This window comes from Sander lucioperca, unplaced genomic scaffold (assembly GCF_008315115.2).
Source record: "Sander lucioperca isolate FBNREF2018 unplaced genomic scaffold, SLUC_FBN_1.2 Unpl_75, whole genome shotgun sequence".
NCBI classification, from domain to species: domain Eukaryota; kingdom Metazoa; phylum Chordata; class Actinopteri; order Perciformes; family Percidae; genus Sander; species Sander lucioperca.
Window position 1 is genome coordinate 10,001 of NW_023396415.1, and position 9,180 is coordinate 19,180.

Here is a 9,180-nt window from a genome sequence, read left to right on the forward strand (position 1 = left end):
TATTGTAGAGGCATATGCTGTCAGTGAATGAAGGCCCATGTTTCTGGTTTTATTGCAGCTGTAATTGTGCACAGATTGCGCTTTTGGAAGTTCATTTTTTGTGTCATGTTTTATGCCTTGAGGGCTGGGCGATATGGAGAAAATCAAATATCACGATATTTTTGACCAAATACCTCAATATCGATACCGCAACGATATTGTAGTGTTGACTATTGGTGCTTTCACAAAATATTTATACAATAAGATTTGTGATAAATAATCATCAGTAATGTGGATATAATGACTAAGTGGGTGAAAGGCAAATAATAGAACAGTTACATCAGTCTGGTAGGTTCAGAGCATTACATCACTTTACTGTAATGCAGCCTTTAAAACCAGGATAATACAACACTTATGCCATATTACGATATTACGATATCCAAAATCTAAGACGATATCTAGTCTCATATCACGGTATTGATATAATATCGATTGCCCAGCTCTACCTTGAATGCTGAGGATGTGGTATGTTATATGTTATGAAGTATTGAGGCACGTATTTTAATGACTTAAATCTGTCAAAAAATAATAAAGTGGAATGTCATTTAAGTTGTGTGTTCTCTCTCTTGCAGGTTCCAGCATCCTTGACCGAGCAAATGAAAATCCCCCCAGCAAAGGTGACACATCGCTTTCATTCACATTTTGTGTGTTTTTCGTTTACAGCCTTATCTGCAAGCAATCTCTATGAAATAACTTCACTGTGTGTAAATGGAAAATGTATTTAGTATTAGTGCTGTCAGTTAAACGTGTTATTATGATATTATATATTAACGGCGTCACTTTTTTATCGCAAGATTAACGTTCTTTTTGGCACAGCAAACTTTGTAGTTTTTTCACATGCTGTTGCTAAAACTAGTAACGTTAGAAAAACTACAACACCACACCGGATCTAGCTAGACCGGAAACACAACAACAGGCACGCCGCACACACTTGTTTGGGCTTGGGAGCCGGCCAAGAGTAGTAGGCTGAATGGAAAGTTTACTTTTAAAAAGTTGCCAAATGGTTCCATTGACAAGACCAAAGTGACCTGTGTGTTTTGTCGTTGTGAACTGAGCTATCATCGCAGCACGTCCAGTCTGAAATACCACTTGATGGCCAAGCACACAGCTGATGACCAAGCACACAGCTGATGACCAAGCACACAGCTGATGCCAATTCTCTCTTTCATTCACATTTCGTGTGTTTTTTGTTTACAGCCTTATCTTCAAACAATCTCTTTGAAATAACTTCACTGTGTGTAAATGGAAAATGTATTTAATATACCTTTTCTCAGTTTAATATTTAATAATTGTATTGAAGTCTGTACTCAATTTGGCTTTTGCTCGAGGAATTAGTTTCAGTTGCGTGAACATTATCATAATCTATGTATTTGTTTGTGATGCATTCAGACACATTGCATAACATTTTTAACCAAAAAACATATATAATGAAATATTTACTTACTTACTTACTACTTACTACACAAATCTCGCTAAATTTCTAGAGAATGTATGCATTTCAAAAGCCACTGTTTAAAAAGAAGGCTCAAAGCTCTGTGGGGAAATTTGTTAGAAGAAAAAATAAAATGTTGTGCTTGTATTAAATATCATTTTTACCTCACACATATTTGCGTAGCTGTGTAATCTGATGTTGAGATGTTTTGCCTCCTCTGTTTGTCTTTTAGGCTGAGAAAATCGCTTCCCAGATGATCACTGAAGGACGCATGAATGGCTTCATCGACCAGATAGACAGCATTGTACACTTTGAGAGTGAGTTGACAGCCAGCGTGTTTTCACATTTGATAGATAGAACTTCCACACAACACGAATGCAAACACATATTGCCCATGATGGGAAATTGCAAAATGCTTAAACAAGAATAAACTCTTAATGTTTTAATGCTAATGGCTGACACTGTCATTTTGGAAACCGAAACAAAAAGTAATTGAAAAGACTATTGTAGCATTTAGGCACATTGTCCGATTGTAAAAACAAAGTTGAAGGTACTTGTGGGCACTGACAGATATCAGCATTGTGATAGATACTCTGAAGCTTCACTTGAAGCTTATTCATTAAATTATTACCATCATTGTAGTAAGTGCGAGTTAAGTTCATTTGTACACCACATTTAAACACAGCTTAAGATGACCAAGTGCTAAAAGAACTTTAAAATGAAATTAAAAAGTACAACACACACAAATATATTTGTCAACAATAACTGATATGGGACAAAGCACAGAATATATACATGACAATAGATTGAAAAATGAATTGGCCAAAAAAGGCAAGTGAATAAAAATGTGTCTTTAGTCCTGCTTTACTACTGTTATTAACGAGCTAACGCTAGCTTGTCATGCTAGTCAGCTTGATAACGAGTAAACACCACACCACTGGAGGGACGTACGTTCCTCACTTCAAAACGGAACAAAAGTAGGATTCTGTAGTGACTTTACCCTGCTGTTGAACTCCCTTCCTCCTCATCAACCCGGCCACACAATTGCAGACTATTTTAATATTCGATTAATCAGTTTGAGTCCTTTTTTTAATGAAAGGAAAAAGTAAAAATTCTCTGATTCCTGCTTATAAATGTGAATATGTTCTAGTTTCTTCTCTCCTCTGTGACAGTAAACTAAAGATCTTTGAGTTGTGGAGAAAACAAGACATTTGAGGACGTCGTCTTGGGCTTTTGGAAACACTGATCCACATACCATTTTCTGAAATTTTATAGACCAATGAGCTAATCGATGAATCGAAACAATAATCAACAGATTAATCAACAATGACAGTAATCGTCAGTTGCAGCCCTAATCCTACTTCACTGTTTCTAAGCACAGACAAGACAGTCTAGTCGTTATGATGCATACTTGCCTGAACATGCAGAAACATGGCCATATTGTTGGGGCATTTTTATTATGCATTGACAGAATTGTTCATAGAATATTTTTTCCTTTGATCATGTAAAGTTATATCATTTGTCTTTTATATTGTGATACTGAATCAATAACTAACTAATAACTAACTAACCAACAATCTGCGTCCAGTAGGGGGCTGCCTCTTCATACTGGAATGACAACAAACGGCATAAAGCAACTTCTCGCTTATGGAACTGGGCAGAGCTGTGATAGACCGGGGCATTAAAAGTCACACATAGAGTTTGAACAAGTAGGCCTACATTTGTTGTTCACATGTCATAAAATGCAAATGTTTGATTTTTCTTCCCTTTTTTATCTCTGGCAGCCCGTGAAGCCCTTCCTACCTGGGACAAACAGATCCAGTCTCTGTGTTTCCAAGTCAACAACCTCCTAGAAAAGATCCGTTCGGCTGCTCCAGAGTGGGCGGCACAGGCTATGGAAACCCAGATGACCCAGTAAACATCCCCACCCCTCCAGAAGAAAAAAAATCCCCTAAACTGTTCTCTCCTCAGCCTGTCCTAAAGTGATGTCTCCCTGCTCAAAACGTCACCACTTCAGTCCCAGTAATGGAAGAGTCCAAGGAGAAGCCTCTGGTATCACCATCACTTGTTTGAATTTTCAGAGAACACTTGTTTTATTACTTTTGCCCACAACTGAAACAAGTTTGATGTTTCTCAATATTTCCGATCTGTATCTGACATAGATGTATCACAGGGGGATTACAATGTAACGTTTAGGTGTGGCTTTATATTATTTACTTGTTATGTTAAACATTCGGATGTGATTTAATTCAGATAGTTGACATGTAATAGGGTCAAAAAGAAGTGAACATGCGGGGGAACAACTGGTGTCTTGAAGCTTATTTTGCGTTCCAACACATTGTTCTGTGTTTAACTAAACATAATGACACAGCAATGTCTGTCAAGTTGATTTATGGCGTCATGTAAAACTTTCTTGGTCCACACATGGAATTTCAGCAACGAGAATTAATTCAAAGCGGAGAGAAATTGTTCAACATCATGGTCGTGTCATTTCAGTTTTTGTGCTTTAGAAATAATTCATTTGATGTTATACATTTTAAATCAGCATTTACGAGAAAGTCATGAAATCCGCTTTCTGAGTTTCCAGGAGCTTTTTCTTTTTTTGGGCATTTCTGCCTTTTAATAGAGAGGAATGCTGAGATATGAAAGGGGAGAGAGAGGGGGAAGACATGCACCTTTTGCGACGAGGAATAAACCTCTGCATATGTGCACCCGCTCTACCAACTGAGCTAACCGGCCACAAGCGAGGTCCTCTTTTAACTACCATATTTTTGTTTGGTTGACCTGTGAGAAAATAATTGTGCATTTTGGACTCTTATTAATTGTGTGGGAAATTCCTCACCAAACATTTCAATCCTATTTTCCTATACAGTAGGTGCACCCTTTCATCATCCATTATTATGATCCAAAACATTGTTCTTAAATCAAAACTTACATGTGCAATTTTGTTTAACAATACACATTTAATATCGTATATCACAGCTGTAAATAATGGGGCTAGAGTTGTTTAATACCTTTACTAACAACTTCCTTGAAGACACCAAAACCAACAATGACTTTATCATGCTGTAAGTATTGTTATTGTAGCCACTACCTGATACCTGGTAGCGTATGCCTCCATGCCATAATTCTTACTTCAGACTTGTAACTAGAAAGCACAGGTGTGCTACTTGATAACTTATTTATGACTTGTTTCCATGATGGTGTGCCAACAATGGTAACATGCTCAATTCAATTCAATTTTATTTATAGTATCAAATCATAACAAGAGTTATCTCAAGACACTTTACAGATAGAGTAGGTCTAGACCACACTCTATACTTTACAGAGACCCAACAATTCCAGTAATTCTCCCAAGAGCAAGCATTTAGTGCGACAGTGGTGAGGAAAAACTCCCTTTTAGGACTTCACCGGACAACCGTAAAGAACTGATATGTATCAGGAAAAAAGTGTTTGGCATACATGCTAACATTTGCTTATCAGCACTAAACAAAATACAGCTGAGGGTCAGTTTTGCAATTCAAATAAATTTTGGCTATGAAAAGATATTCTCACAGCTCAAACAAGAAACTAACACCCTCAAACAGCAATAGATAATGCCAGACTGTTGTGCAATATCCAAGCAGGAAAAAAAACAAGGGACTAATTCAATTATTTATTTATTTAAAGAACACCTTTAAACACACGGAATCCACATCCTGTCAACTGCAAAGGACAGCACAGATAAAACTTTTAAAACATTATTTTATAACTGTAACCATAAATCATGACGCTGTTTTCTACTCCCAGGTTGTGTCCCGGGCAGCTGACTAATGTTTAAAAGACTGGAAGAGATGAACGTCATTTCCCTCAGAGGATTGTAGCTGATAGAAAAAAAGAAAAAAGACAAAGGATAGTCAATTTACAACTCTGCTAAAGTTAAATGACGCTGTATGCCACTTCATAAACATCTTTAGCGAGAATGGTCTGGATCATTTCAAACCGCTCACAAACACAAGATATTATGACGTGTTATGTGTGAGGAATGTCTAATAAGTGTTGATGTTTGGAGCCGTTAGACAGACGCTTCAGAAAATGCCTTGCTCCTTCCTGCGGTCGATATCTGTCTTCAGTTGGTAGATGGTACAGCATGGACAGCAGACGTCCAGCATAAAGTCATTACACACTGACCCCTGGAAGCACAAATATTAGTATTAGTAGATTAGTAGTAGTAGATTTCTATTGGATGGGGGTGAGCTTCACACACACAGTACAGTGACATTTAACAGTATCACAGCTGTGGTTTTCAACCTGGGGGTTGGGGCCCCTCAAAAGGAGACGTGAGAAGAATCTAGCTTGGCAAGTAAGCCGAGCAGAACTTTCACACAATGGTGCTTTAAAGGTGCTCTAAGCGATGTTGGGTGACGGCACTTCTTGTTGACGTTCAAAGTATTTTCAAACAAAACGAGGCTAGCTCGCCCCTCCCCTCCTCCTCATCCCGTCCCCTCTCCCTCCTTCCGTGCTGCCGCGCACTAACCCCCCCAACTCCCACCCCAAATCCTTCTTGTCGGTTATTGGCTGTAACACTGGAAGACTGTTGGTGGTGCAGGTTGGCGCAGTTAGTTTTAGGGCGTTTTCACACATGAAGTCCGAGCCAGGTCGGACAAGGTTCATGTTTTTGGTACATGTGATACATTTGATCCGGTAGTTTTGGTTTCACACTGCAGTTATGCAAGCGCACTAAAGATCTAAACGTGACAAAACTACGTCCTGCCGTCATCACATATGTGAGCTGCGTCTCCAGATATTATAATGATTGGTTTGTAGATGGGCTTCCCGTCCTCTAGTATCTCTCTCTGTGTCGGAGGTTTTTCAGCTGACTGCTGCTCTCCCCTTCGGCCGCGGCTCTTTTGTTTGTTGTCATGTTGAGAAGCAAGACACGGAAACTTTCTTCCTGGAGCATTTATTCAGAGACACACGGGAAACCTACACTGTACATTACTACCACTTAACAAGTAAACTGCTGATGTATTCTGCTCTGATAGCGCAGCTGTCTGCTCTGAGCCGATTCACCGTACTCTCTCATGTACACATAAGCACCGAGCTATTCCTAAAGGAGCTTCCCCGGTAACAGAAGGAGGGAGCCTGCCAGACGTTCTTGTATTGTGTCCGAAAGTGCCGAAACCATCCAAAAAATGCTGTCACACTATAAACGAAACCGGACCATGGTTTCAGTTTGGTCCGACCGAGACACCTCTTTTATCGGACTAAATTGGTCTTTTGATCCGGACCGTGGTCCGGGGAGGTTTCACCCTGTACTTTGGTTCGGATCAAACTGAAAGTCCGAAAGCCCGGACCAAATGAGGTATTGTGAAACGCCATTAGTGCCGTTGTGGAGCCTGGCTGTCTACAGAGACCATGTTTACAGTGTGTTCAGAGGACAGGCAGCTAGCGGGGATTTAGTAAGGTGAGGAGACGTTGCTGGTATATGTGAGCCGCCAAATGCTGTCAGCCTAACCATACGCTCACCATCGCGTAGAGCCCCGTTTACTCGATGACTCGATCAACATCAGCATGCACAACATAGCTACATTCAATCCATCCTTCTCCTGTAAGCTCGTCATATGTCTGGCTAAACACCAACTCACTTATTTGTTTGGACGCTTGTCTTTGCTCTTTCCTATATGTGATACGTATCTTACATCGCGACCTCTTTCAGGCTCTACAAACTATGAAGTATGAAGGTGTCCTCAATGCACTCGAGTCAAATGTTTTGCACTTATATCACGCAACTGTGACGTATGCAAGTGTTACCATTGGCACATTAGACCAGATGGTTACTTTCTTCAGCTAACGGATCTGAGACTTGTCTAACACGGTGAAAACATGTGACGTGGGGCCACGCCTCTCTTAAACCTCTGCTCTTGTTCGCGAGTAGTACCCGCCTACCAGTGTTTAACCACACTCAGGGTAGAGTCTATCCGGTCACTCGTGTAGCAGGACATAACGTTGCGTTCCGACATTGTCCAAATTGACGGTCGTATAGTCGTCGCAGCTCTTTTAGTATCCTCGACATTACTCTGATGTTGTATTTGGTCCTGTAGACGCTGCGGATCGCCGTACTATGACCACACAGGCAGAACTCGTTCTGTTGCTGGCGATGCTCCAGCCGATGCACCAGTAGCAGAGCACACCATAGCAGCTGTATTGAGAAAAATACAACATATACAATACATCTTTCATGTCTTAACTGTGTGCATATTTAAATCAGATTTACCAGAAGGATGGAGTACTACTCACAAGTTCCACAGTCCTTGCAGACATCAAACAGGCCTGTCTGGAAGTCCGAGGGGCATAGCTGCCTGGTTGGTTGGTCACAGCCATGATCAGATCAATACTCTGTTGGATAACAAAAAAGAGCTTGTCACTGATCTTCTTATCACTTTCTTAACCTTCCTGTTGTCCTCGGTCAAATTTCACCCATTTACAAAGTTTCTAATGTTTCTTTCAAACAGATTGTCGAAGAAAAACAACCTGGATGTTCCATACACGCTCAGTTCACTACTTTAACAAAATGTGGTGTTTAATTCAAATTTATAGCATTTAAGAAAACAAAATGTTGAAAAAATTGGGGTTGTATCCGATTTCCGTGGTCTGTCCCGGGACCATGGTCTCTGGCAGGGACCAGTGTTACTGCCACTAGGGCGCTAGAGACCTGGTCGCGACCAGCTCATCAGTGGTCTGCCCTGTGGTCTGTGATGCGGCTTTAGTATTTTCTCCCTTTCCTGTCGTTTTGGCAGCACTGTTAGCTGCATAAATGCAGACATCATAATCTTTTGTCTATAAATACACTATATCAGATATATTATGATTATTATTGTTTTATTATTGATTATGAAGATCCGTGTGGTCAGACCAGCTGGTCTCTGGCACGACCCAGTGGTCACAACCACTAGGGGCGCTAAAGACACTGGTCGTGACCAGTGGCACAGCGGCCATGACCAGCTTCTTACTGGCACAATAGTCCAGGCAAAGTAGCGTTTATGAGACAGACTATTGTAAAGATTTTTTGCAGCTTAGATCATCTACTGAGTGTCCAACAACATACTAAATCCTAAAAATCCTAGTTGAGAAAGTATGTTAATTCTCATCGATCGGATGTGTGCCAGTAGCCAGACAACAATACCCCCAATGGGGCTATTTTTCCTTACTCCTATCAAATAAAACTTACACAATGAAAGTACCATGAAAAGTAAAATGTTTGTATTACAAGTTTCTTTGAAATAATTTAATATGCAATGAGCTATACACTGTCAAATATGCCCAAAATCAACGCCAAATGGGCTTATCCTTACTACTCCACAATAAAATTTTACCTGGTAAAAAGTATACATGAAAAGTACTTTTGTGTATTACAAGTTTCTTTTGAATAATTTGAATATGCCCATGAGCTCCACACTTATTGAATTCTAATTTGCAATGGCAGAAAAACCCTTCCGATGTATGACGAATACCTCGGCCCGTCCTTCGATCACAACTCAGCATACTCTGCTGCCAATGGGGTGGCAATGCAGTGCTTTTATGAAGACTGGCCTCTAACCTGAAAACTGCCTGGCTTGGTAGTACCTGCCAGGGGTATAACCCCCGCCGGTATAGTCTTCAGGGTCACGGAGGCACACAAGCCTCCCCATCACGACAAGGTAGCAAAATGTAATCTCACCACGTTACTA

The 9,180-nt window shown here is 40.3% G+C and overlaps 1 long non-coding RNA gene and 1 pseudogene across 1 annotated transcript; one reads left to right on the forward strand and one right to left on the reverse strand.

The window, feature by feature from the left end:
- The first annotated feature begins 635 nt into the window (after nt 1–635).
- LOC118494588 lies at nt 636–3,409 on the forward strand. The gene is made up of 3 exons (XR_004896686.1): nt 636–656; nt 1,704–1,788; nt 3,256–3,409. It is a non-coding gene; the product is annotated as an uncharacterized LOC118494588 (long non-coding RNA).
- A 1,703-nt stretch (nt 3,410–5,112) lies between these two features.
- On the reverse strand, nt 5,113–7,840 carry LOC116051065 (annotated as a pseudogene).
- Nucleotides 7,841–9,180: the final 1,340 nt, after the last annotated feature.